The sequence below is a fragment of the Polyodon spathula genome, chromosome 11 (assembly GCF_017654505.1).
Source record: "Polyodon spathula isolate WHYD16114869_AA chromosome 11, ASM1765450v1, whole genome shotgun sequence".
Taxonomy (NCBI): domain Eukaryota; kingdom Metazoa; phylum Chordata; class Actinopteri; order Acipenseriformes; family Polyodontidae; genus Polyodon; species Polyodon spathula.
The window spans coordinates 47,327,382-47,352,989 of NC_054544.1; the positions used below are offsets into that span (position 1 = coordinate 47,327,382).

At 39.8% G+C, this 25,608-nt stretch overlaps 1 non-coding gene across 1 annotated transcript; it reads right to left on the bottom strand.

Annotated features, from left to right (window-relative positions):
- Positions 1-12,405: 12,405 nt before the first annotated feature.
- Positions 12,406-12,490, bottom strand: trnal-uaa. The gene has a single exon. It is a non-coding gene; the product is annotated as a tRNA-Leu (tRNA).
- Between the last annotated feature and the right edge of the window lie 13,118 nt (positions 12,491-25,608).

Below are 25,608 nucleotides of genomic sequence, written 5' to 3' on the forward strand. Positions count from 1 at the left end.
CCAAATAAAATGGGAAAACCCGGTGGGTAGCACGAAGGATGAAATAGAAATGGTGGAAATGACAAATGACTGCTTCCTAACACAATTTGTGAAGGCACCCACTAGAGGGGAGGCATGCCTTGATTTAGTCTTTTCAAATAACGAAGATAGAATAACTAAAACAGAGGTCAGAGAACCACTGGCAAACTCAGACCACAACATGGTCTCATTTGAAGTGTTTTTTAAATCCTCAAAAGTAAAGACTAAAGCTAAGGTTTACAATTTTAGAAAAGCAAACTATGAAGGTATGAAACAGAGACTAACAGAAGTAGATTGGAGTAAAATAGAGAAAACACCCACAGAAGAAGGATGGTTGTTCTTCAAAAATGTAGTACTAGAGGCGCAAAACAATTATATCCCTAAAGTAGACAAATCTAAATGTAAAACTAAATTGCCAAAATGGTTTAATAGATCAATTAAAAAAAATATTCAGCGAAAAAAGGCACTTTACAGAGCATTAAAAAAGGACCAAAAAGAAAGTACACAGAAAGAGTACACAGAACTGCAAATGCAAGTCAAAAAGGAAGTTAGAAAGGCCAAGAGAGAAATAGAAATGAACATTGCTAAGGGAGCTAAAACCAATTCCAAAATGTTTTTCCAATATTACAACAGCAAGAGAACATTCAAAGAGGAGATTAAATGTTTAAGAGATACAAATGGCAAAATCATAGAGGAAGAAAAAAAAATAGCAAATATGTTAAATGATTACTTTTCACAAGTTTTTACAAAGGAAGATACTGACAACATGCCCCACATGTCATCCAGTTCCTATCCAGTTTTAAATAACTTTAGCATAACTGAGGCAGAAGTGTTAAAGGGACTAGGAGCTCTTAAAATAAACAAATCCCCTGGGCCGGATGAGATCCTCCCAGTAGTACTCAAAGAAATGAAAGAAGTAATTTACAAACCGCTAACCAAGATCATGCAGCAGTCTCTTGACACAGGGGTGGTACCGACAGACTGGAAAATTGCAAACGTAATACCGATCCACAAAAAGGGAAACAAAACTGAACCAGGTAACTACAGACCAGTAAGCCTGACTTCTATTATATGCAAACTTATGGAAACTATAATAAGATCCAAAATGGAAAATTACCTATATGGTAACAGGGTACTGGGAGACAGTCAACATGGTTTTAGGAAAGGGAGATCGTGCCTAACTAACTTGCTTGATTTTTTTGAGGATGCAACATCGATAATGGATAATTGCAAAGCATATGACATGGTTTATTTAGATTTCCAGAAAGCTTTTGACAAAGTCCCGCACAAAAGATTAATTCTCAAACTGAACGCAGTTGGGATTCAAGGAAACACATGTACATGGATTAGGGAGTGGTTAACATGTAGAAAACAGAAAGTACTGATTAGAGGAAAAACCTCAGAATGGAGTGTGGTAACCAGCGGTGTACCACAGGGATCAGTATTAGGTCCTCTGCTATTCCTAATCTACATTAATGATTTAGATTCTGGTATAGTAAGCAAACTTGTTAAATTTGCAGACGACACAAAAGTAGGAGGAGTGGCAAACACTGTTGCAGCAGCAAAGGTCATTCAAAATGATCTAGACAAGATTCAGAACTGGGCAGATACATGGCAAATGACATTTAATAGAGAAAAGTGTAAGGTACTGCACGCAGGAAATAAAAATGTACATTATAAATATCATATGGGAGATATTGAAATTGGAGAAGGAATCTATGAAAAAGACCTAGGAGTTTTTGTTGACTCAGAAATGTCTTCATCTAGGCATTGTGGGGAAGCTATAAAAAAGGCTAACAAGATACTCGGATACATTGTGAAAAGTGTTGAATTTAAATCAAGGGAAGTAATGTTAAAACTGTACAATGCACTTGTAAGACCTCATCTTGAATATTGTGTGCAGTTCTGGTCACCTCGCTATAAAAAAGATATTGCTGCTCTAGAAAGAGTGCAAAGAAGAGCGACCAGAATTATTCCGGGCTTAAAAGGCATGTCATATGCAGACAGGCTAAAAGAATTGAATCTGTTCAGTCTTGAACAAAGAAGACTACGTGGCGACCTAATTCAAGCATTCAAAATTCTAAAAGGTATTGACAGTGTCGACGCAAGGGACTTTTTCAGCCTGAAAAAAGAAACAAGGACCAGGGGTCACAAATGGAGTTTAGAAAAAGGGGCATTCAGAACAGAAAATAGGAGACACTATTTTACACAGAGAATTGTGAGGGTCTGGAATCAACTCCCCAGTAATGTTGTTGAAGCTGACACCCTGGGATCCTTCAAGAAGCTGCTTGATGAGATTTTGGGATCAATAAGCTACTAACAACCAAACGAGCAAGATGGGCCGAATGGCCTCCTCTCGTTTGTAAACTTTCTTATGTTCTTATGTTCTAGATGCAATACGCTTGGCATATGAACAGACGGACTCCCCGTTACCGGGGGACATTACGGCCCATTCTACCAGGGGCCAGGCAACTCTATGGGATTTCCTTCATTGCGCCTCCTTAGATGAATTATGCAATGCTGCTACATGGACAGGTAGTCAGACATTTGTGCGTTTTTACCGCCTTGATGTTGCAAACCGAGCGAGACCTTCTCTAGGCTCTAGAGTTTTGCAGGCAGCATGCCCTTAAGCGTCATGTGGGCTCTGTTGCTATCACCGTGGGGCTGTACTGTCGGTAATCTGGAGCCACGACAGTTTTTGTACAGCTTTACCATTCAGTAATGGTTGTCATTCAAATTGAAAGGGAACGTTAGGTTATTACCATAACCCTGGTTCACTGAAAAGAGAATGACAACCATTACCCTTTGAGGTTGTGTCTCCAGCTGACTTCTGTTTTTGAAAGAAAATGACACTGTGCTACTGTGAGGACATCCCTCTTCAACAGGAGGTGGGAAGGACTTCTCTCTCACAGCAGGGCCCTGATAGGGCAGCTTTTGTATATATGCTCAGTCACGGATGGTCAGAGAGGCTCTTCCCATTCGGTAATGGTTGTCATTCTCTTTTCAGGGAACTGGGGTTATGGTAATAACCTAACGTTGGCTGTGCTTAAGCCAAGCCTTATCATGGCTGCAGCTTGTGCAGAATTCAGCTTCAAGTGTTCTCACCAGAACACACAAAAGGAGCACATATAACTCCTGTGCTGGCATCTCTGCACTGGCTTCCAGTGAAATATAGAATTGATTTTAAAATTCTATTACTTGCGTTTAAGCACAAATGGAATGGCACCAGATTATTTGTCAGTTATTTTCTCTCTATCAGTCTCCGTGTGCTTTGAGGTCAGCTGATAGTGGCCAACTCTGTACTTCGAGGGTAAGGCTTATGAAGAAAGGAGAGGCTGCTTTTTGTGTTTGAGTGGCGAATTTTGGAACTGTATGCCCGCACGTGTCAGAAGTTCGCCTGCTGTGGCTATTTGTATATCAAGGCTTATGACTCATCTTTATTATTTAGCCTTCTGATTTTATTTTGACGTGGTTATTTTAACTGCTCTATTTAATTCTTTTTTTACATATTTTTTATTTGAGTTTTTTTGTCTTGGTAATTTTATAATATCTGTCTTTGTAATTGTGAACTTGTGATGTGCCTTGAACCCTGCAGTATGAAAGGTGCTATAATAATAATAATAAATAAATATTCAATAACATCATTAAAAGGAAAAAACGATCAGTAATCAGTTAAACACAATTTTAGAGTAATGTCAGCTTGACCTGATCAATTTTTTATTATTATTATTATTATTATTATTATTATTATTATTATTATTATTATTATGTTCTAGGCAGGGACTTCCGCATTATGTGTTTCACAGATAGTGAAGGTTAGGTGGTACAGTACTAACAAGATGCAATGCGTGATGCTGCATCTGTCAGTAAATAAAAAGAAGACGGTTTTCATAAACGTATTTCTTGTTTATATAGATTACATTCCAAAGTACTGTAATCTGTTTGGAATAAATATTTTAGTAACACTCCTGTAGTGTTCTTCTCCTGACGCACCCAAGGCGTAATTGTCCCTCACATTCAATTATTGTGCACAAGCTTTTACTTATAACAGCAATGATATTAAAATCATGTCGGGGGAGAGGAATGGAGTGAAAATGTATGTGGGTGGTACAATCATATTTATTTGAATGATTCAATTATGTGTGGCCAATTAATCTATTGCTATTTGGAGGCTTAACTGACAGGCCTAGCCCTCTATTTCAGAACTCCCCTTGTGTAGCTATGTGTGACAAAGAGAGAATGAGTTCTTGTTTTAGATCTCCCTCCCGACCTTTGAGGACGCTAGGGAGGAGGAGCTGTCACCCCCAGGGGAGGTGGAAGTCGGCCACCTGGAAAGGGGGCGGAGCCGCGGCGCGCAACGTCATTGACCCGGTCGGAAAGCACGGTGGCAATCAGGTATTGGTTAACGGTGGTTGCCCTCGCTGACCAATGGGGACGGAACGGAGCATACAAAAGGGGGCGTGGCCCAGGGTTCTGTTCCTTCTGGCAAGGTACCGAGAAAGACAGAGAGAAACGAGCAGGGAGTTGAAAGACGGCTCGTCTTTGTTGTGGGCTTACCTGCTAACATATCTCCTTTTTTTGTATTTTAGAGCACTAATTGGGGACATTGTTGTGTACCCCGGCTTCCTTATTGTTTATCATTATTATTATTTTGAGTGTGCCTATGTAAAGAAATAAAAAACCAGGCGCATAAACTGGACTGGAGTCTATTGTTTACACCACTACTATGCTCATTCTGCCACACTATGTTATTGAAATGACCAGGTACTCAGGAGATTAAACAATCAGACCCTGTAAACCTGCTCTGAATGCACTGCGCACACTTCTCATCACAGCATGAGTGAGTCTCATCCGTGGGTCTGTAGGGTTACTAATAAAAGTTGCTCATGCAGCTGTAAGAGTAGCAATTGATTTATCACCAGTCTCCTGTCCTAGGACTGGATGCAGGGCTGGTGTGACTTTCAAGTCCTGCATCACGGTTTCCTTTATCTGGACCATGTTAGTATCTTTACAATGTGCTATACCATCCAACACATGTCATATACAAGATTTTGCTCAATATTATTGGAGTTAAAAAAAAAAAAAAAAAAAAAAAAAAAACCCTGTCAGCCTGGGGCATGTATTTATCTGCACCAATAGCATTGGTGGCACAGTACAGAACTGTAAAGAATGGTCTTATTTATTATGTACAGTTTACAAGATGTAAATACAACAGTCTGTTGGAATACTGCTTCAGGCACAAAGCATGAGCTTCCAAAATTTGCTGCTTTAATACATGTGACTGTTCTTGCCAAGGGCTGCTTTAAACAATGAAGTAACATTAGAGGCTTGGTGGCAGAGTGACCAAATTCACCAGTCTCTGATGTCTGGGTCTGAAGGTGATATCATTGTGACAGAAGGAGTAAGGATTGAGACGCACGCTCTTTCAGAGCTAAGGTGGTAAGCTCCCCTGGCGCCTGACTGGAGTCCTCTGTGCATCTGTTGTGTGGCCTCTTGAGATGCATATCAGTATCGGGAGGTGTACGACTTTCATCTGACACGTTCCAGTTTTTATATAGATCTTTAGAACTGCTTGTCCGATTGTGATAATCTGTAGGGTTGGGGTGTATGGAGTCTGTCTGCATGTCAACCCTACATTTTTACAGAACGTGGATGTAGGTCACAGTGATTTACATTTTCATGGTTCTGATGGCTCTTGTAAGTCCTGGCAATGGGGATATAACGGACACAGTCACACACATATGTATGTATGTCACACTTTCCATCTGGAAAACCGCTTATTAAATTGTGATGCAACTAAACAGTATTTAGTATAAGTAACTGAGAGTACCAGACTGTGGAAGTATCTCACTTAGATTTTTATCTTGCGATCACAAGTTAATCCACATGCTGTAAATCAGGCATTTTAATATACATTACCATGAAACATATGCTTTTAGCTTCCATAAAGACATCTCGGGTCAGTACGACTTATCCAGTTTTTATTAAACTATTCATGTTGGATTCTTTACTATTTTGTACTGTGGTACTTTGTAACTGTAAGTCATCCTAGATAAGGGTGCTTGCTAAGAAATAAATATAGTTACTATTATTACAAGATAATCCAAATATGTATGTTAATAATGAAGGTAAGAATACAAAGAAACAGAACAAGTTTTTTTTAAACTATTTTTCACTTAAAAAATGAACATACTTTTATCAAATAAATCTTAGGATTAAAATACAAGCACACATTTTACTTTGCCACACTTGTATACTAAAGCACAATTACATCCACTTAGGTTGGCATAAACAGGTTTCTTTAACATAAATTATTTAGAGAATCACACAAGTTTGATTGATACATAGCAGTCGCCCTCACTTCCAATGAGGGCCTGAATGATTTATAAGAAAGTTGATTCGTTAATTTACAATTAGGTTTAAACAAAAACCTGGACTGGAAGGACCGAAAACAAGGAGCATTGTAATACTGCTTAGAAAATTGGATTTATATCAGTTTCAGCTGCAGTTTAAAAACTGACATTTACACTTTTTCAGTTGACTGGTGGGAGCAAATGTCTTTGTACTGTGATTCGGCTTCTCACCAGTGTGAATTTGTGTTTTTAGGGTTCCTAACTGACTGAAGCTCTTCTTACATTCAGAACAGTGATGCGGCTTCTCTCCATTGTGAATTTGCCGGTGTATGTTTAGGTTTGCTGACACACTGAAACTCTCCCCACATTCAGAACAGTGATATGGCTTCTCTCCAGAGTGTATTCGCTGGTATAATTTTAGGCTTCCTAGCTGACAGACCCAGGCTAACTTTGGCCCCATATGTGCCCGATGACATCATATTAACCTCCCCTTGTGTGAAGACATTTCCCCTCCCAAAACGCAGAGGCAGAAGTGTTTAAATCAACAACAAGCCTGTCATTTGTGTCACTTGTGTGTTTCTCCTTCAAGGTGGTCGTTCCGTGCCAATTAAGATTTCATTCTGTCAGCAGAAATGGAGCGGATCATTGAAAACGTGCATATCGGACATTTCAAGAAACAGGTGTTATTGTTGTCTACATTTACACATCAGGCTGAGAACTCTTCTTATATGGAAATGTAAACAATAACTGTCATTTATTTTCTTACCCATGACAAGTATTACATAGACACACAGAGAAAGAACGCAGGTGGTAGTAATACTGATCAGAATATTGACTTGTATCAGTTTCAACTGCATTTTAAAAACTAGCATTTACACTTTTTCAGTTGACTGGTAAAGCAAATGCAACAATTTGTACAGTAATACGGCTTCTCTCCAGTGTGAATTTGCTGGTGTATGTTAGGTTTGCTGACACACTGAAATGCTCCCCCCACATTCACAACAGTGATGCGACTTCTCTCCAGTATGAATTTGCTGGTGTCTTTTTAGGTGTCCTAACCGACTTAAGCTTTTCCCACATTCAGTACACTGATATAGCATCTTTGGCCAGGATATGCTTAAGGATTCAGAATGTAACAAGTCAATAGACACCCCTTCTTTAATGTGAACAGGCTCCAGTTCAGTCTCTTCTTTAATGTGGAAAGGATCCACTTCCAGAACCTCCTCCTGTTTAATGTAAACAGAATCCATCTTTGTTCTTTGGCTTTCACTAAGATAAGGCAGTCCTGAAAACAGAAAATGAAATGAAGTATTACGAGCTGTTCTCTATTGGTGTGTTTAGGCTTACAAGTCAGACTTGAACTGGCTTAGGTTAGATCAGATTCAATAATTCTTATCATTTGAGCCCCCATGTTGGAAAACATGGATCGAGAATTGATTAGCAGTTTGCTACACATGTGGACTGGCAGAGCTACACTGGTGTTCTTTTCTGAAAAGAGACTAATATTGCAGATAGCAGACTATTTATTTGGTTCACATTGCATGTACTGTTAACAATTGATAGAGCCCTTGCGTCTACAAGCTTCTTGCCCAGCATTGACTGCAAGCTAACAAGATAACAATGCTGTGCACCAGAAGGCACCAGGCTCTAAGACTTTTGGAATGCAAAGCATAAAGGGGCTAAAAGGCTCCCAGGGACTGGCGTTGGACCCAAAGGTTCTCAGGGAGAATAAGAGATAACACCACTGGACTCAAAGGGTCTCAAGCAAAACAGAGAAATATGAACAAGGAAGATGACAAAAACTAGATGCATGGACCTTTTGGGGCGCCAGGGGTTTGAAGAATGCACTGAGTTCAGAGGTCGTCACACTAGACTACACACACACACACACACAAAATTAAATTAAATATAGTATATGGTAACAGAATAATGTGTTGTACCTTTGCTATTGGTTAAATGTCAGAGAAAGAGGTGGACCACTTATACAGAAGGGTATTTAATGTCATGCAAAAATTGTAAGAACGAGTAATCTGTTTGTCCTGTACCTGGGACCAGACTCCCTGCATATTTCAATAAACCTAACAACTGATTGAAGAAAAGGTCTCTGTGCATTTTCTTGAATCTACTTACTCACCATCCTTTTGTTTTTAAGTTACATCATTGGCGAGCCACCTGCGGACTGTTTCCTGATGCTTTTTTTCCCCAAATACCGGGGTGGTTGATACTTGACTACAGAGAAACATGTTTGCCCAGCCTGTATCCCCTGCAGAGGACCAGGACAAAGCAGACAGAAGGAGACTGTTTCTACTCTCGGCTCAGACTGTGTATCTTTGAATCAGGACTTCAGCTCGAATATAACCACATACATTGGTGAGTAGTTACTGGTTTATTGTTTTATATGCAGTTTTTAGAATGTAGTGGGAATCAAGGGTTAAGTATGAAAGTGGACTTTTGACTTCTTGATAATTCATGTACATTGGGGACACAATTAGTTAAGACTGCTTAACTAAAAGAGTATTGACTATTAGAACTTTGTATGAAAGAAGACCTCTGGATTCCTAAAAAAAAGTCACGAGTAAATCGTGTAGTGTTATGACGTGCCAGTAAAGTCTATTGGACTAGTTAACGTCATGCAAAAATTGTAAGAACGAGTAATCTGTTTGTCCTGTACCCGAGACCAGACTCCCTGCATATTTCAATAAACCTAACAACTGTTTGAAGAAAAGTTCTCTGTGCATTTTCTTGTATCTACTTACTCACCATCCTTTTTTTTTTAAGGTTACATCACCCCAGTTTACACTTGAGCACAGACCTAAGCTGGCTTTGGCCTTGTATGTGTGCGCATAGCCCCTGAACTGTAGTGTGTGCCCAATGACATATCAACCATCCCAAAACACAGAGGCAGAAAGGTTTAAATCAACAAGCCTGTCACTTGTGTGTTTCTACTTCAAGGTGGTCATTCTGTGCCAATTAAGATTTCACTTTGTCATCAGAAATGGAGCGGATCATTGAAAATGTGCATATCGGACATTTCAAGAAACAAGTGTTACTGTCTACATTTACACATCAGGCTGACAACTATTCTTATATAGAAATGTAAACAATAACTCCCATTTATTTTTTTAAACATGACAAGTATTCCATGGACTCAGAGAAAGAAGGCAGGTGGCAGAGTGTTCAGCTTTAGAGCCCCACAGTTGTGGAATGATCTGCCACTTGGAAGGGAGGGACAATCTCTTGCCGATTTTAAATTCAGGATTAAGAACATAAAGTTTACAAAATGAGAGGAAGCCAGTCGGCCCATCTTGCTCGTTTGGATGTTAGTAGCTTATTGATCCAAGAATCTCATCAAGCAGCTTCTTGAAGGATCCCAGGGTGTCAGCTTCAACAACATTACTGGGGAATTGCTTCCAGACCCTCACAATTCTCTGTGTACAAAAGTGCCTCCTATTTTCTCTTCCAAATGCCCCTTTGTCTAATCTCCATTTATGACCCCTTTACTTTTTTTCAATTCGAAAAAGTCTTGTCGACATTGTCAAAACCTTTTAGAATTTTGAATGCTTGAATCAGGTCGCCGCGTAGTCTTCTTTGTTCAAGACTGAACAGATTCAATTCTTTTAGCCTGTCTGCATGTCATGCCTTTTAAACCTAGAATAATTTTGGTTGCTCGTCTTTGCACTCTTTCTAGAGCAGCAATTTCCTTTTTGTAGCAAGGTGACCAGAGCTGAACACAATATTTTAGATGAGGTCTTACTAATGTTGACATTGAACAGTTTTTTAACATTACTTCCCTTGATTTAGAGATTTTTTAAAGAACAAGGACACTTTTTAAAATAAATTTAGCGTATGTATTTTAAAAGGGAACATTTTAGCATCCTATATCAGTGCTCAAAGTTAATGTATATTTGGTAGCATTTTGTTACCCAAAACTCTTAATTTACTAGTAGTTTTTTTAAGCCACCTTCCACTGCAGTGTATCTGACCGACCCTAAAAACACATGCATAAAATTACCGGCATTTATTTATAATTTTTTTAAATACATACTGTGGCAGGCTGGCGAGTGGAGAGAGGCCCAGAGACAGTCTGTCTATTTTTTTATATTATAAATTATTATAAAAATTATTTTATTATAAACACACAAAAATAAAAGTGCACAATGGCAAAATTAAGGGATTTAAACAACAAAAAAAACAGTACAAAAAAACAAACTTACAAAAATAAAGGTTTCCAGGCTGGGCAATGCCTTCACTGGATGTAGAAAAACGAAAACCCCAACCCCAACCTGCTTCCTCAGCTCCCTCCTCTCAAATGAGAAGCAGAGGCCGCCTGTCAGGTGGCTGGGCGTTGATTGATCGTTAATTAAGTTAATCATTTAATCAACTAATCAACCCCAGCCACCTGAACATAATAAACCCAGGCAGGTCGGGGAAATTAACCCCATCCCTGCCAATTTAAAAAGGGCAGAGCTTTACTCTGCCACACATACATTATTAGTATCTTTCATAAAGTGAGAAACTGTTGATAATAGAGCTTCTAGACGATTGAGGTTTGTGCCGCCCCATGTAGATATGCACGAGGCCTACAATGCAAATCGTATTGGACAGTGAAGTACAAATACCTACAGTACAGAACAACGGGGATACAATTTGAAGGTATGAAGTTTATTTTATAGACCAAAAGTAAAATTAAATAACTGTTAAAAACTTTACGATTTTTATAAGATAACAGGCAAGGACCTAACAGTTTATTCAGTGTCTATAAAATGCTAATTTAAATTGTCATGGAGAATGTGGCTCCAGTTTTGTATAATGTTAAGGTTGGTTTCACCCACGCTAAAAATAAACACAATAGGCAGATAATTATTACTGCTTTTTAAACATTCTGGACAAAAAAAAAAAAACCAAACACAAACAAACCAGGAGCAAATAGCTAGCTATAACATTCCCAAATATAAATAATGGCTTCCTTGTTTTATTAGTTTGAATAATAGACAAAATACAATCTTGGAGGTGCATTAATTTATCTGTTTTCTTTTTATAACAGATTACTTACTGTGTGTACTTCTCCTGTTTAATGAAACCTGTGTTTTAACAAAATACGGTATATACTGTATATTGCACCGTCAAACTATAACTTACACACATAGTTAGCTATATCACCATTTAATAAAACAAACTCAGGGTGTGTTTTTTAAGTCTTGGTTAATATCCCTTTGTGGCAGAGGACAGCTCTGCCCTTTAGAAATTGGCAGGGATGGGGTTAAATTCCCCTACCTGCCTGGGTTCATTGTGTTCAGGTAGCTGGGGTTGATTAGTTGATTAGATGATTAGCTTAATTAATGATCAATCAGCGCCCAGCCACCTGACATAAAAGGAGGCCTCTGCTTCCCATTAGGAGGAGGGAGCTGAGGAAGCAGGTTGGTGGATTTTGTTTGTGATTTTGAATCCAGTGAAGGCATTGTCCAGCCTGGAAACCTTAATTTTGTAAGTTTGGCTTTTTGTCTTTCTTTTTATGTTTAAATCCCTTTGTTTTGGCCTTTGTTCCCTTTTATTTTTGTGTTTATTTACAATAAAAGTATATTTTTTTGAACTGCAGTCTGTCTCTGGGCCTCTATCCACTCACCAGCCTGTCACACCCTTATTCTGTTATTATTACTTAATTGTAATTATAAATGCAGTCAAAAATGCAGGAATGTGAGCATACATATTTATGAACAAACCTGTTAGACCAACATGTTGCATGAATCTTTTACATGTAGTGGTACTAGTGTTCTGCAAAAGTAGTAGTATTATTACCATAGCTTATGTCAAAAAGTTTGAAGGATGACCTTTTGACCATGATTATAAATATTTAAGAATATATAATGAGGGGGTGTGAATATATGATGAGGGGTTATGAATATATAATGAAGGGAATGTGGATTTTATATAGGAGTATGGAATATATATATTATATAATAGTCCCTTTGTGTTTAACAAGTGCTTATAAAACATTGAATATTTATAAATATAAAGAGTTTGAAATAAAAATAATTACTGTTGGTAGGATTTGAACCCACGGTGACAATTGAGTCAAATAGATCTTAAGTCCATTGCCTTAACCACTCGGCCACAACAGTTTATTCTTAATACGATACTAAATAGAAAGAATTTAGCTTACCGGGGTTCTGAGAATCATGGCGGTGAGGTGTTTGAGCAAAATTTCAGTTTTTTTAAATTTTTATTTTTTTTTAAAAGGGGCAAGTCTGAGCATGTTTTTTCAGACCTCATAAATGGAGGAAAATATTTGTGCCGATTATTAGAGTGTTACACAAGATGTCTCATACCATTGTTAATTCCTACTCTGAGAAAGTGGATCTTGAGGATCAGCAGATGTCTGAACTTATAAATGCTTTAAAAAAAATGCACATTAGCCCTTCCTCGGAGGCTGAAGAAACCACGGAATGTAAGAGAGTCTGAGCAAAGGCCTTTAAGCATCTGTTCCAAAGATCCTCTGTGTATGGAACATACTCCTCTGGGGACTGAAGTGAAAATAGACCCAAAAGAGAGGGGGGGGGGCGGCTACTTTAGGGTAACTCTGAAAATGCCCCTAGGGGCAGTGCCTCAAGGAACGCCCATTCATGGATCTCTGATAGGTTGTCTCAAAGGACCTCCCAGGCGTCATCACACCTCATAGGCCGACACCTAAGGGGTCCCCACGGGCCCTTTTGATTGAAGGAGTCTGACGCCATGTCTTCTGCAAACTTTAGATACTTCTCTGAAAATGCCATTCTTGAACCTTGCGATCTCGAGATGGATTGGAGCAGTGAAGAAATGACCCAGCTTATAAAAGAATTTGAAAATGTCCCCCTCCTCAACCCTGCGGGGTCGACGATCCTTTAGGCATCTCTTTTGAAAAAGTATTAAAGATCTCTGCGGGTCTCATAGCTTCTCTATTGGAAGTGATCATTGACCGTGATATGGTGAAAAATTGCTGCGGTTGCGAAATTGATCACCCGAGTCAGCTGAGACACAGCTGCCTTTTTGAATCGGACCTAAATTATTTTGATCAACATTTTGAAGAAATACTAGAAAAAGTACACGTCCCGTGGCTGAAACTTCTGGTTGCTAAAGCTCTAGCTTGTTTCAATTTCCATCCATCTTTGACAAGACTTCAGAAACTGGTGGAAGATATTTTAGCAGAGCTAAGACCAGAATGCAGCATTAGACATAAACTGCGCCTTCTACAAGAAACCTTGGATGACAAGACCTGAGACATTGTGAACAAAATAACTAAAGCTTTTTACCACCGCAGCTTTACTAACCCCCAAGCTCCTTTAGTTTCTTACGGAGCCTGTGACTTTGAAAATGGGGAACGTCCAGACCTCGGCACAACTGCGGAAAACCATGGAGGAGCTGCTGTTTGAGTTAATAGCTGAGAAAGTGGCAAACGAGACTCTTTCAAAACCTGATCCCCATAAATGTAAAAATATTCAACAATTTAAAAAGTGTAACTGATTTAATCCATAAAGATGCTGATGTTAAAGAATGGCTAGACTTGGTAGATATGCATGTAAAACACTGTAACCCCTTAAATGCGTTTTTAATGAATATAATACCTAAAGTGTTTGATATAGAAGAATGCAAATGTTCACATATCATTGTTTTGTATGCATATGTGACGGATGTCTGTTTTTATAACATGGCAATGTTTTTAAGAGATGAAGATATATCAAATGTTGTACAAAATGTCGTGGATTACTGTGAGGCGTGTGAGTAAAAATGGATTTTCCAGACAATGATTTACGTGTTTAAATTTTATTTAATATTACACGGGAAAAAAAAAGAAAAATAATAAAGAAGGATGTGAAGAAGGGAGTGCTGGAGTAATCAAAAATAAAGGAACGGAAGCCTCTTAGTCCTCTTCGCGCTCTGCTTAAATCCAAAAATAAAACAAAAAGGAATAAAAACAGAAAAGAGCCAAGTTAGTAAGGCCTCCGTTCGTGACACAGTCCAAACTCCCACATACTTCCCTCCAGCCTCTTTTCCACCGCCTCTATTCCTTAGGACCAACCCCGAACACAGTAGCACGTTCCCTTTAGTATGCAAACCCCGCCCCGGTAGTCAGTGGATCACCAATCCCAAACTGACAGGTATCTTTAATTTCACTTGACTCCAGTGGCTGGAATTTACATACTCGTACAAAGCCTGGACTTTTGAAACCAACGGTTTCACTCTACCCTTACCCATTATAAAACCTAAATATTTTGTTTCTTCTTTTCCAATAGCACACTTTGCCATGTTCGCTGTGAGCCCCGCCTTCCTCAGAGATTGTAGGACGGCTTTTAATCTACTCAAATGTTCTTTCCAGGAAGAACTGTATATGACTATATCATCGATATATGCAGCTGCATACTCTCGATGAGGTTGTAATACCCTGTCCATCAGTCTCTGGAAAGTTGCGGGAGCTCCATGAAGTACATAGCATAGTACAAAATTGAAAAAGACCATCTGGGGTTGAGAATGCCGTTTTCTCACGAGAGGCTTTTGCTAATGGAATTTGCCAGTATCCTTTCGTCAGATCCAAAGTAGAAATAAACCGAGCTCACCCCAGCCTGTCTAAGAGTTCATCTACCCGAGGCATGGGATATGCATCAAACTTAGAGATAACATTCACCCTCCTAAAGTCTATACATAACCGTAGTGAGCCATCTGGTTTGTCTATTGGTACAATTGGGCTACACCACTCACTTCGGGAAGGTTCAATTATCCCATGTTTCAACATACACTCCACCTCCCTCCGGACAGAATCTATCCGACTTTCTGGAATGCGATACGGTCTCTGTCTAACTCTCAGACCTGGCAGAGTGATAATAGCATGTTCAATCAAATGCGCTCTTCCGGGCACGTTAGAAAACACATCACCGAACATTTTGATTAAATTGCTTACCTCTTTGCGTTGATCAGGAGTTAATTGTTCCCCCATCGGAACCCCAGCTGCTGATACTGGCTCAGTTGAGGGTCCATAGTCCTCTCCCTCTTGTTCGGGAGATATAAAATGGACCTCCCGTTCTTTCCACAGTTTGAGGAGATTAACATGATAAATTTGATTTTTCTTCCGACGCCCAGGCTGTCGGATCTCATAATTAACTTTTCCAATTGCTCGAATGACCTCAAAGGGACCCTGCCATTTAGCAAACAACTTAGATTCTGATGAGGGCAACAACAACAACACTTTGTCTCCAGGTCGAAAGTTCCTAATTCTTGCATTTTTATTGTAGCTTTGCTGCTGCTTCTGCTGTGCCACTTTGAGATTGTCATGTGCCAATCGACCGACTAATTCTAAGCGATCGCGTAGCTGTAATACATATTTCACTATATTTTTAGAGTCTTTTGACTGTTCTTCCCAGCCTTCTCCTATGAGATCCAAGATACCCCGCGGCTGCCGACCGTACAAGAACTCAAACGGAGAGAACCCCGTTGAGGATTGTGGTACCTCACGAACTGCAAAGAGCAAGTAGGGAAGCAGTTTAGCCCAATTACGTTTCTCCTGATCTACAAAGCGGCGCAACATACTTTTTAAAGTCTGATTAAATCGTTCAACAAGCCCATCCGTTTGAGGATGAAAAACTGAGGTTCTAATTGAACGGATTTTCAATAATTTGTATAATTGCTGAATACAGCCAGACATAAAATTAGTGCCCTGATCAGTGAGAATTTCTTTCGGGATTCCCACCCTAGAAAATATTTTAACCAATTCATTTGCTACTACTTCTGCACTCATAGAGCGTAAGGGAACAGCTTCTGGATATCGTGTTGCGTAGTCCACTACTACTAAAATATACCGATATCCTGACTCTGTTCCCTCCAGAGGGCCTACTAAATCTACACCAATCCTCTCAAACGGTACTCCAATAATTGGCAGTGAGACCAGAGGTGCGGGGCGAACTAACTTAGGGGCAGCTAATTGACATTCCGGACACTCAGATACATACTTCCGCACAAGACCATAAACCCCAGGCCAAAAAAACCGGGCCAGAATTCGTTCCTGAGTCTTTTCAGTTCCTAAATGACCTGAAAATGGAATGTCATGCGCCAATCTCATGACTTCTGACTGAAAAGGCCTAGGAACCAATAACTGTTTTACGAGCTGTCCCGTCCCGGGAGCCCGGGTTATTCTATATAATAAGTGCCCAGATACAGAAAAATGCGGAAATACCACTGGTTGTCCTTCCTGCATATCCTTCCCCTCAACATATCTAACCTGTTTCCAAGCATACTGTAATGTGGGATCATTTTGTTGTTCATAGCCCAGGTCAATATCTCGGTCCCAATGATTAGGTACGCTGAGAGGAGTGTCTTTTATTATGTGACCTTCCACATCAGTAACCTCGCAGCCCCGGTCACACTGAACACCTACTCCTTTACCCTGCCGTTTACAAGATTGGTTTACCTTTGAGTCAGACCCCTCCCCTTGTCGTCTCAGAGTTCCCTCATATTTTTCCACCCTGCGCTCTCTCTTTGTTTTTCTCGGGCGGATTTTAGGGTTAAACAGGTCGGATTGTAACGGGAAAATCTCGCCAATTGTTTTCTCCTGTTGCTTAGATTGTCCCCTGGTAGAAACTAAGACCATTTCCCGACCTAAAATACGATCAAAAAACGGCCATACAGGGTATGGTAAACATTGCGCTACAGCCACTTTAACGTAAGCTGAGTAACCATCAACAGTAAGTCTAACTTTAGTGGTGGGATAAACCCGAGTTTCTCCATGGATACATGAGATAGCCACTTTACCCTGTGGCTCCCAGGTTACCCCCTCCAAAAGAGCTTGTCGAATCAATGTTTGTGCACACCCAGAGTCTGCAAATACATTAGTACTCTTATCCCCGACCTGTACTCTTAATTGATAAGGGCCCTCCCAACATTCCCCAGTGTTCTTACCTGTTACTGCCGACCAGGATCTTCTTGCCAGGTCTACCTCCATCATCGGACAATCCCTGGCTATATGTCCGGGCTCATTGCATCGGTAACAAACTGGGGTAGAAGGCACCAACGGGGTTTGCTTGTCCTGTGAGTCGGTGACTGACAGGTTAGGGGTTTTTTCTCTCGCCCAAGATGGGGCTAACCTCGACCTCCATGGTCTGAAGGTCTGGTTACCTCCTCTGGGCTTCACTGATGGGTTGGTCCTGGTTAGTTTAGGCGCAGGAGTGGGGTCAGAGGCGGCGCCTTCATTCGCATCCTCATATGCCTCCGCCAGGATGATGGCCTTCTCGAGAGTGGTAGGTTGATTCCTTTTAACCCACTTCCGATTTCCTGGCGGTAGTATGGAGGCGAACTGCTCTATAGCGATCTTCTGCACCAGTTCTTGGGGTGTGTGTTCTTCCGGTTGCAGCCACCGGGTGCACTGATCCAGAAGATACTGTCCCGCAGCCCGGGGCCGCACCCCCTTGGACAGCTGGTATTCCCGGAAACGGCGCCGGTATGTTTCTTCCGTGATCCCGAGGCGTGAGAGAATGGCTTCTTTTACTTTTATATAATCCGCGGTCTCCGAGGCCATCAAGGCTCTATACGTTGCTTGTGCTTCTCCTGTCAAACAGGGTGCCAATTTCATGGCCCAGTGTTCCTTGGGCCACCCTGCTGCTTCTGCCACTCTCTTAAAGGTGACCAAGAACCCCTCAGGATCATCTTCCGGAGTCATCTTCTGTAGCTTTGGTTGTGAAGAAAACATCCGGGCAACCGCTGTTTCCGCCGCTGGTGTCGAGATTTTCTCTACCAGCTGACCAAAGAACTGGGCGAGCTGTTCCTGGCGCCGTGCTTCCCTCTCCTCTCGCTTCTCCTCCTACTCCCTAAACATCGCCAAAACTGTAGCTGGATCCATCTCCCACAATGACACCACGTGTGAGGCGTGTGAGTAAAAATGGATTTTCCAGACAGTGATTTGCGTGTAAATTAAAATTTTATTTAATATTACACGGAAAAAAAAAGAAAAATAATAAAGAAGGATGTGAGGGAGGGAGTGCTGGAGTAATCAAAAAAAATCTTCGCACTCTGCTTAAATCCAAAAATAAAACAAAAAGGAATAAAAACAGAAAAGAGCCAAGTTAGTAAGGCCTCCATTCGTGACACAGTCCAAACTCCCACGTACTTCCCTCCAGCCTTTTTTCCCCCACCTCTATTCCTTAGGAAGATGGCACATCGGCGCATGAAAAAAATATACTACAATCCTGGGGGGTTAAGGGGTTTACATACTCTTCAAAGGGCTCTGGGGCCTAAAGTCTCTGAGAGGGCCTTAACAGACTTTTTATCAGAGCAAGACTCATATACGTTGCATAAGCCCTCTAAAATAAACTTTAAAAGAAACACTGTATTTGTATCTAATATCACAGATACACAGTGGCAAGCTGATTTAGTGGCTATGTCTAGCCTGTCAAAAGAAAATGGAGGTTACAAGTATATGCTAACATGTATAGATATCTTTTCTAAATATGTATAGGTAATATCGTTGAAAAATAAGTCATCTAAGACGGTGACAGAGACTTTCAAGAGGATTCTCAGCAAAGTAGGAAACCTAAAAAACTACAAACTGATAAAGGGACAGAGCAAAGCATTTCAACACATGCTAAAAAAACATGATATTCTACACTTTACCATGGGGAATGAACTAAAAGCCTCTATTGTTGAGAGATACAACAGGACTCTGAAAACAAAAATGTGGAAATATTTCACTGCTTTTAACACTCGCAAGTATACGGATAAACTACAAGAAATGGTTCAGGCTTATAACAACTCCTTTCACTGGAGTATTCAAATGAAACCTTCGGAAGTTAATGAAGACAATTCATTTAAAGGGTTTAAAACTTTATACTCTAAGAAGAAAAGCCTAAAAATATAAAGTTTAAGTTTACAGTCGGTGACAACGTTAGAATTTCAAAGTTAAGAGCGCCCTTTATAAAAGGCTATGAACAGACATTTTCGGCAGAGATTTTTACTATAACAGAATGTATACCGAGATTTCCACTGGTGTATAAACTATGAGATTATGATGGAGAGTCTATAGCAGGCACCTTTTATGAACTGGAATTGCAGAAAATAAAGGTCAAGACTGATAGGTTGTTTAGGATAGAGAAGATAGTTGCTGAGAAAAAAGAAAATGGTAAAAAGTCTTATCTCATAAAATGGGCCGGTTGGCCTGAAAAATGTAATGGTTGGGTCGCAGAGCATCAGGTGGTGGATCTAAAGAGTTAACAAGTCCGGGGTGTATTTAATTACACTTAAAACATTATTCAGGATGTCTCAAGACTCTTTTTATGTGACTCTGCCTAGTAAAGCTTCACAAGACGTTTTCCCTAAAAACTCTATTTCCAATTTTACTTCCAAACTGATTAAAACAATGAATCTACTGGGAAAATGGGAAGTATGCTTAGCAAAGATTCAATATCCCCAATCGTGGGATAATATAAACCTTAATGACAGCACTTTTATAACTTATGATATAGAAAAGGCGATAAAACGTGATTATACTATACCAAAAGGATATTATGAAACCCTTCAGGGTGTAATAACGACCATGAATGATATCCTACTCAGAAAAGGACTAGATCAGAAAGGTGACACGGCCCCCGATGAACAATATAAAAATGATTTGAAATTAGTCTATAAACCTACAGAAAGACGTGTTTATATAAAAAGTACTACTCCCTTTATGATTTTTGCCAAAGAACAACTCGGACACATGTTGGGATTTCATGAGACTATAAAGGGGGAAACTACTAGACTATTGGGCTCTATTGAGGCTAAACTGTATAGTGCTTATTTGAGAACCAACTACCCCACCGATATCCGAGCGGGTTTTTATACCATGTATGTCAATACAGACATCATTACACATCAAGCCGTCGGAGATAGTTACGTGCGTCTTCTAAGGTGTGTCCCTATTAAAGGCAAAAACAACGATATAATCACTAACTTATGACAGACCTCATTACGTACCACTCAGCAAGACCAGCTTCGATACGATAACTATACAAATTAACACTGATCAAAACAAGTTGGTGCCATTCCGTTTTGGGAAGGTTATAGTGAAGTTGCATTTCCGACCTGTAAAGCCTCTTTTTTACACCTAATTGAAAAGAAAAATGAGACCTCAGGGATATGTCAATTCTTATATTGATTATTACAAAAATCAAGCCGGTAATGGTTTACCAGGATTTTCTGGAGCTCCTGTAATGTACGCTGCTGGTATAGGGGGTATTTTTTGAAGTCTTTTCAGAAAAGCTTTACCGTTACTTAGAACGGGTTTTGAAATAGTTAAACCTCATTTTAAATCAGCCGCAAAAAATATTGTTAGTGACGTAGTGTCAAATGTCCTAACAAGTCATAGCCCTCCTAACCATGACCAGAGCCAGTCGGGGGAGGGATTAATGGTGATGTCCAGAGGCTACAAGAGAAAACGTAGTAAACCCCCGGGATCTCGTCAGCGTCGTCACAAAAAGGCTAAAGCCTCTACATTCAGGTCATTTAGTAGCGGTAACCGGAGAAGGAACAAGAAACCAAAGACTCCCAGAACAAAGAAAAACAGAAACATCTTTTAAATCATGACTCTGGTACATCATCTGTCTCAAGAATGTGTGAAATCAGAATTGGATCTGTTTACTATCCCCTATACCCAAACGAGTATCGAAAAAAACCTTTATGTGGAAATTCCTCCCCTGTCTGCCTTGTCTGACACGGCTCTGCTCAAATTTTGTGGGGACGATTATCTTGATTTGAATAATACTCTTTTAAGACTTTCATGCAAAATTACTAAGGCTGATGGCTCTGATTTAGTTGCGGCCAGTAAGGCTGGTATTATCAATTACCCTATGTTGGAAAACATGGATCGAGAATTGGTTAGCAGTTTGCTACACATGTGGACTGGCAGAGCTATACTGGTGTTCTTTTCTGAAAAGAGACTAATATTGCAGATAGCAGACTGTTTGGTTCAAATTGCATGTACTGCTAACCATTGATAGAGACGATGCGTCTCCAAACTGCCCAACAATGACTGCAAGCTAATGAGATAACAATGCTGTGGACTAGAAGGGAACAGGCTCTAGACTTCAGAGAGATCAAAAGAGATAATCCCACTGGCATCAAAGGGGGTCGCAAGGAGATAACAAAAGGCAGATGTATGGACCTTTTGTCGCCAGGAGTGTGAAGAATGCACTGAGTTCAGAGGTTGTCACACTAGACTACACACACAGACACACACACACACATTAACACTCACACAATAAATTAAATTACCTTAACCATTGGTTAATGTCAGAGAAAGGGGAGGTGGACCATCTATACAGAAGGGTATTTAATGTCATGCAAACACTGTAATTTTGAGTGTTGTTTGTCCTGTACCTGGGACCAGACTCCCTGCATATTTCAATAAACCTGGCAACTGATTGAAGAAAAGGACTCTGTGCATTTTCTTGAATCTACTTACCCATCATCTATTTTTTAAGTACTTCACCCTGTGGCTACCATGTTTTCACAAGTGGATGTAACTTTAGGAAACCGCTTAATTAGTCAAAGCAGTAATACTTATGCTTACTGTAGCATTATAGAAGCCCTGCTAAACTTTAGTAAGGACACCTTAGGATCTCAATTCACAGGCAGATTGTTTTACAAAGAAAGCCCAGGACACATGGATGAGACTGATCCTGCAGGCGATAATGATGGTTTAGGAAAACAGCACGTTTTTACCAGATTGAGCCACACAGTTTAACTTTTAGGACCCCTGCATTCAGATATATTTTTTCAAGAGAAACTCATGCTCAATGGTATTGACCTGCAAATTAAAATGGTTAGGGCCAGTGACACCTTTTGTTTAATGTCTGATGCCGCAGAAGCGTTCAAACTTAAAATTTTAGAAGCTTCTCTCTATATTAAAAAAGTAAAAGTAGCCCCGGAGGTTAGAATTGGTCATGTCCAGGCATTGATGACCTCTAATGCAAAATATCCTATTGACAGAGTGGCTATGAAAGTTTCTAGTGTTCCTATAGGAAGTAGGGTATGTAATCAGAAGAATTTGTTTCTGGGGCAGTTACCAAAGTTTGTGGTTGTCAGTTTAACAGATAATGACGCCTTTAGCGGATCCTATGCTAAAAACCCATTTAACTTTAAACACTTTGCCAGTAACTTTATAGCTATGTACGTCGATGGCGAGCAAGTCCCCTCAAAACCGTTACTACCCGACTATACAGCAAGACACAGCTCCGTCCGTGAATATTACAGTCTAATACAAGCGACGGGTAGACATCTCAAAGACAAACCGCTGATAATTGATCGATTAGACTTTATTAGAGGCTACGCACTCTATGCTTTTAATCTGATCCCTGACCAAGAATGCAGAGATCATTTCTCCTTAGTAAAAAATTGTAATATGCATCTTGAAATGCGTTTTGCCAATGCTGTGCAGAGACTGTGAATATGATTGTTTATGCTGTTTTTGAGAACATGATTGAGATTTCCCATCAAAGAGCCATTCTCTTTGATTACTGAAAAGTTTGATACAACTTTGACCCTTTTTAAAAATGAATACCACCCAACTTACAGCGCTGCTATCCAACAACCCCCTGACTGAAAAGTATTTTTATATGTGGTCCTAGCTAGCGATCAACTACCCAAAGGAAAAATAAAAAAAAACTTCCGGCCATACTCATTGTCAACACAGACCCCCAAAATTATCCTGGAGAACACTGGCTGGGGATTTATCTAAAAGAAGAGGGTCAGGGAGAGTTTTTTTGATTCTTAAAGGTAACCCTCCAGATTTTATTTATTTCTCAAACTTTTTAGACAACAACGCTAAACAAACAGTGTACAATAATCAGCCTCTACAGGGTCTTATGACCACTACCTGTGGTCATCACTGTGTTTTTTTCTTACATCATAGAGCCAGAGGACTGACTTACCCTGAGGTTATGGCTCTCTACAGCTCTGATTTAAACAAAAATGATCTGATGGTGACTCAATTTATACATTGTATGTCTAACCCCAAAAAACAGAATTGTATCAATATATTTTCATGCGTGCAGTGTCAAGACTCACTGTGATTTTAAAAAATGTTATGAATGCTAGTCTTCAAAAAAAAACTTATGACAATGTACATGCTGAATAAATATTTTTATTGTTGTAAAGACTTATATCAGACATTGTTTATACAGCATACGCATGAATATACAACAAAATGTAAAGATATGTATGAAAAACAATAAAAAACAGTAACATCTTAATAAGTTTCCCATAACTGCTGTCTTTTTTTCTGCTTCTTATTCATGGGGGTATCTATAGGTCGTTTTTTATAGGCATCTATGAGTTGTCGTGTTTGTGAATTTGGTACTGTAGAATAAGGAATATTTATCACAGCCAAACCTTTGAATTCAACCCATCCTACAGGAAGCCTATGTTCAGGGATATTGGTATTCCCTGTAGCAGCCCTGATTAAATCAACCATATGTGACCCTTTAATGTTCTTGCCCCTAAGAATGAATTCCCCTTGATCATTCCATGAGGGAACCAAAGCATTCTGAGAAACTGCATTTAAAATAAAATTAGCATTTTTCTTAGATCTGGAGGGACGCTGCTCATAATATCGGTCACTATTTTAGATTCAGATTCTGCGGCAGGTTGAGGCGTTTCCTCTGAGGGGGGTGTAATCAAAGTCAGGGTATTAAGCTCTTTTTCACTCTGTTTAATCAACGCCAGATTTCTCTGTAAGGAGTTTGTGTATAGCTTAACTTTCTCATGGTCACTGATGTCGGTTCTAAGTAGAATGCTTTTCATTTCAGTGTCGAGTCTGCTTTCAACTGCTTTTTTAATAGGTTCGGGCTGCTGTGGCTCAGGCTGTCGAACTCTATCGAGTTGATGTTGCTGTATTAGAAACATTTTCTGGGAGTGAGTCATTTTTATAAATTATCTTTGAGGTGTTAAGAGTCCTGATTAAAAAAGGCAAAGCAATCCTTATTAAAGCGCCGATAAAACCACCACTCTGATTCAGTTTTTTTCTTCTTTTTAATTGAATGGTTCTTATTACACAGGCTTTTTATAACACACCGCTGCTTTTGAGAGTGTTTAACTGACTTGAAGTTAATGGGATGTGTCCCTTTAAGGCGTTTAAGGCCATTTCCACAATAGATTTGATAAAATCGTCTGAAGCGTCTCGTAAAATCTTTAAGAGATGGAGGTTACGTTTTATTCTAGCCGATATGCTGCGTTGCTGATGACCCTAGATGAATAAAAGTCTTAGCAATATAACAGACCGATTATAAGTGTTTTGTCTTGGTATTTCTCATGATATAAGCAACTGGCCAATCAGGAGTAAATAAACCAGTTCTTAGACGGTATGCTTCGGGGATTGAGCTTTCAAGTCTATAAATTCTCATAGTTTAGGGTAATGCCCTTTACTTTGAGACATGTTTTTCCGCTGTTTGTGCTGTATCCGTACGTTTTAGGCCCACCTGACACAAACTCTGTAATGTATTCCCCCGGTTTCAGTTCGTTAGTTAAATCTCCAAGATAATCGCCCAGTTCAGGATGCCAGGCATCGGGCATACTGACAAAGATCACAGAGTCCGTATCAAGGTACAGACAGCGACCCTGCAGACGATCCATGAGGTTATAGCGCTCTAGCCGGGTGTAAGTGGTTGTAAACGCAGCTACGAACACGTTTACATTACCGGGAGGAGTATAGGTATCAGAAGCGTAATGCCACTGAACCTGTGCCACCGTATCACTTACAAAACAAAAATGCGAAACCTGATATCTTTTTGAAAAGAGATAATGCAAAAACTGGTCTGGATCTTTAACCAAGCTCGCAGAGAGTTGGTCAGTTCTCTGCGCAAGCTTCCCCCAGAGACTGTTTAAACATAACTTGGAGATTTGTCTCTTAGCAGGGTTAACATTAATGTTTTAGAACATAAGAACATAAGAAAGCTTACAAACGAGAGGAGGCCATTCGGCCCATTCTTGCTCGTTTGGTTGTTAGTAGCTTATTGATCCCAAAATCTCATCAAGCAGCTTCTTGAAGGATCCCACGGTGTCAGCTTCAACAACATTACTGGGGAGTTGATTCCAGACCCTCACAATTCTCTGTGTAAAAAAGTGCCTCCTATTTTCTGTTCTGAATGCCCCTTTGTCTAATCTCCATTTGTGACCCCTTGTCCTTGTTTCTTTTTTCAGGCTGAAAAAGTCCCTTGGGTCAACACTGTCAATACCTTTTAGAATTTTG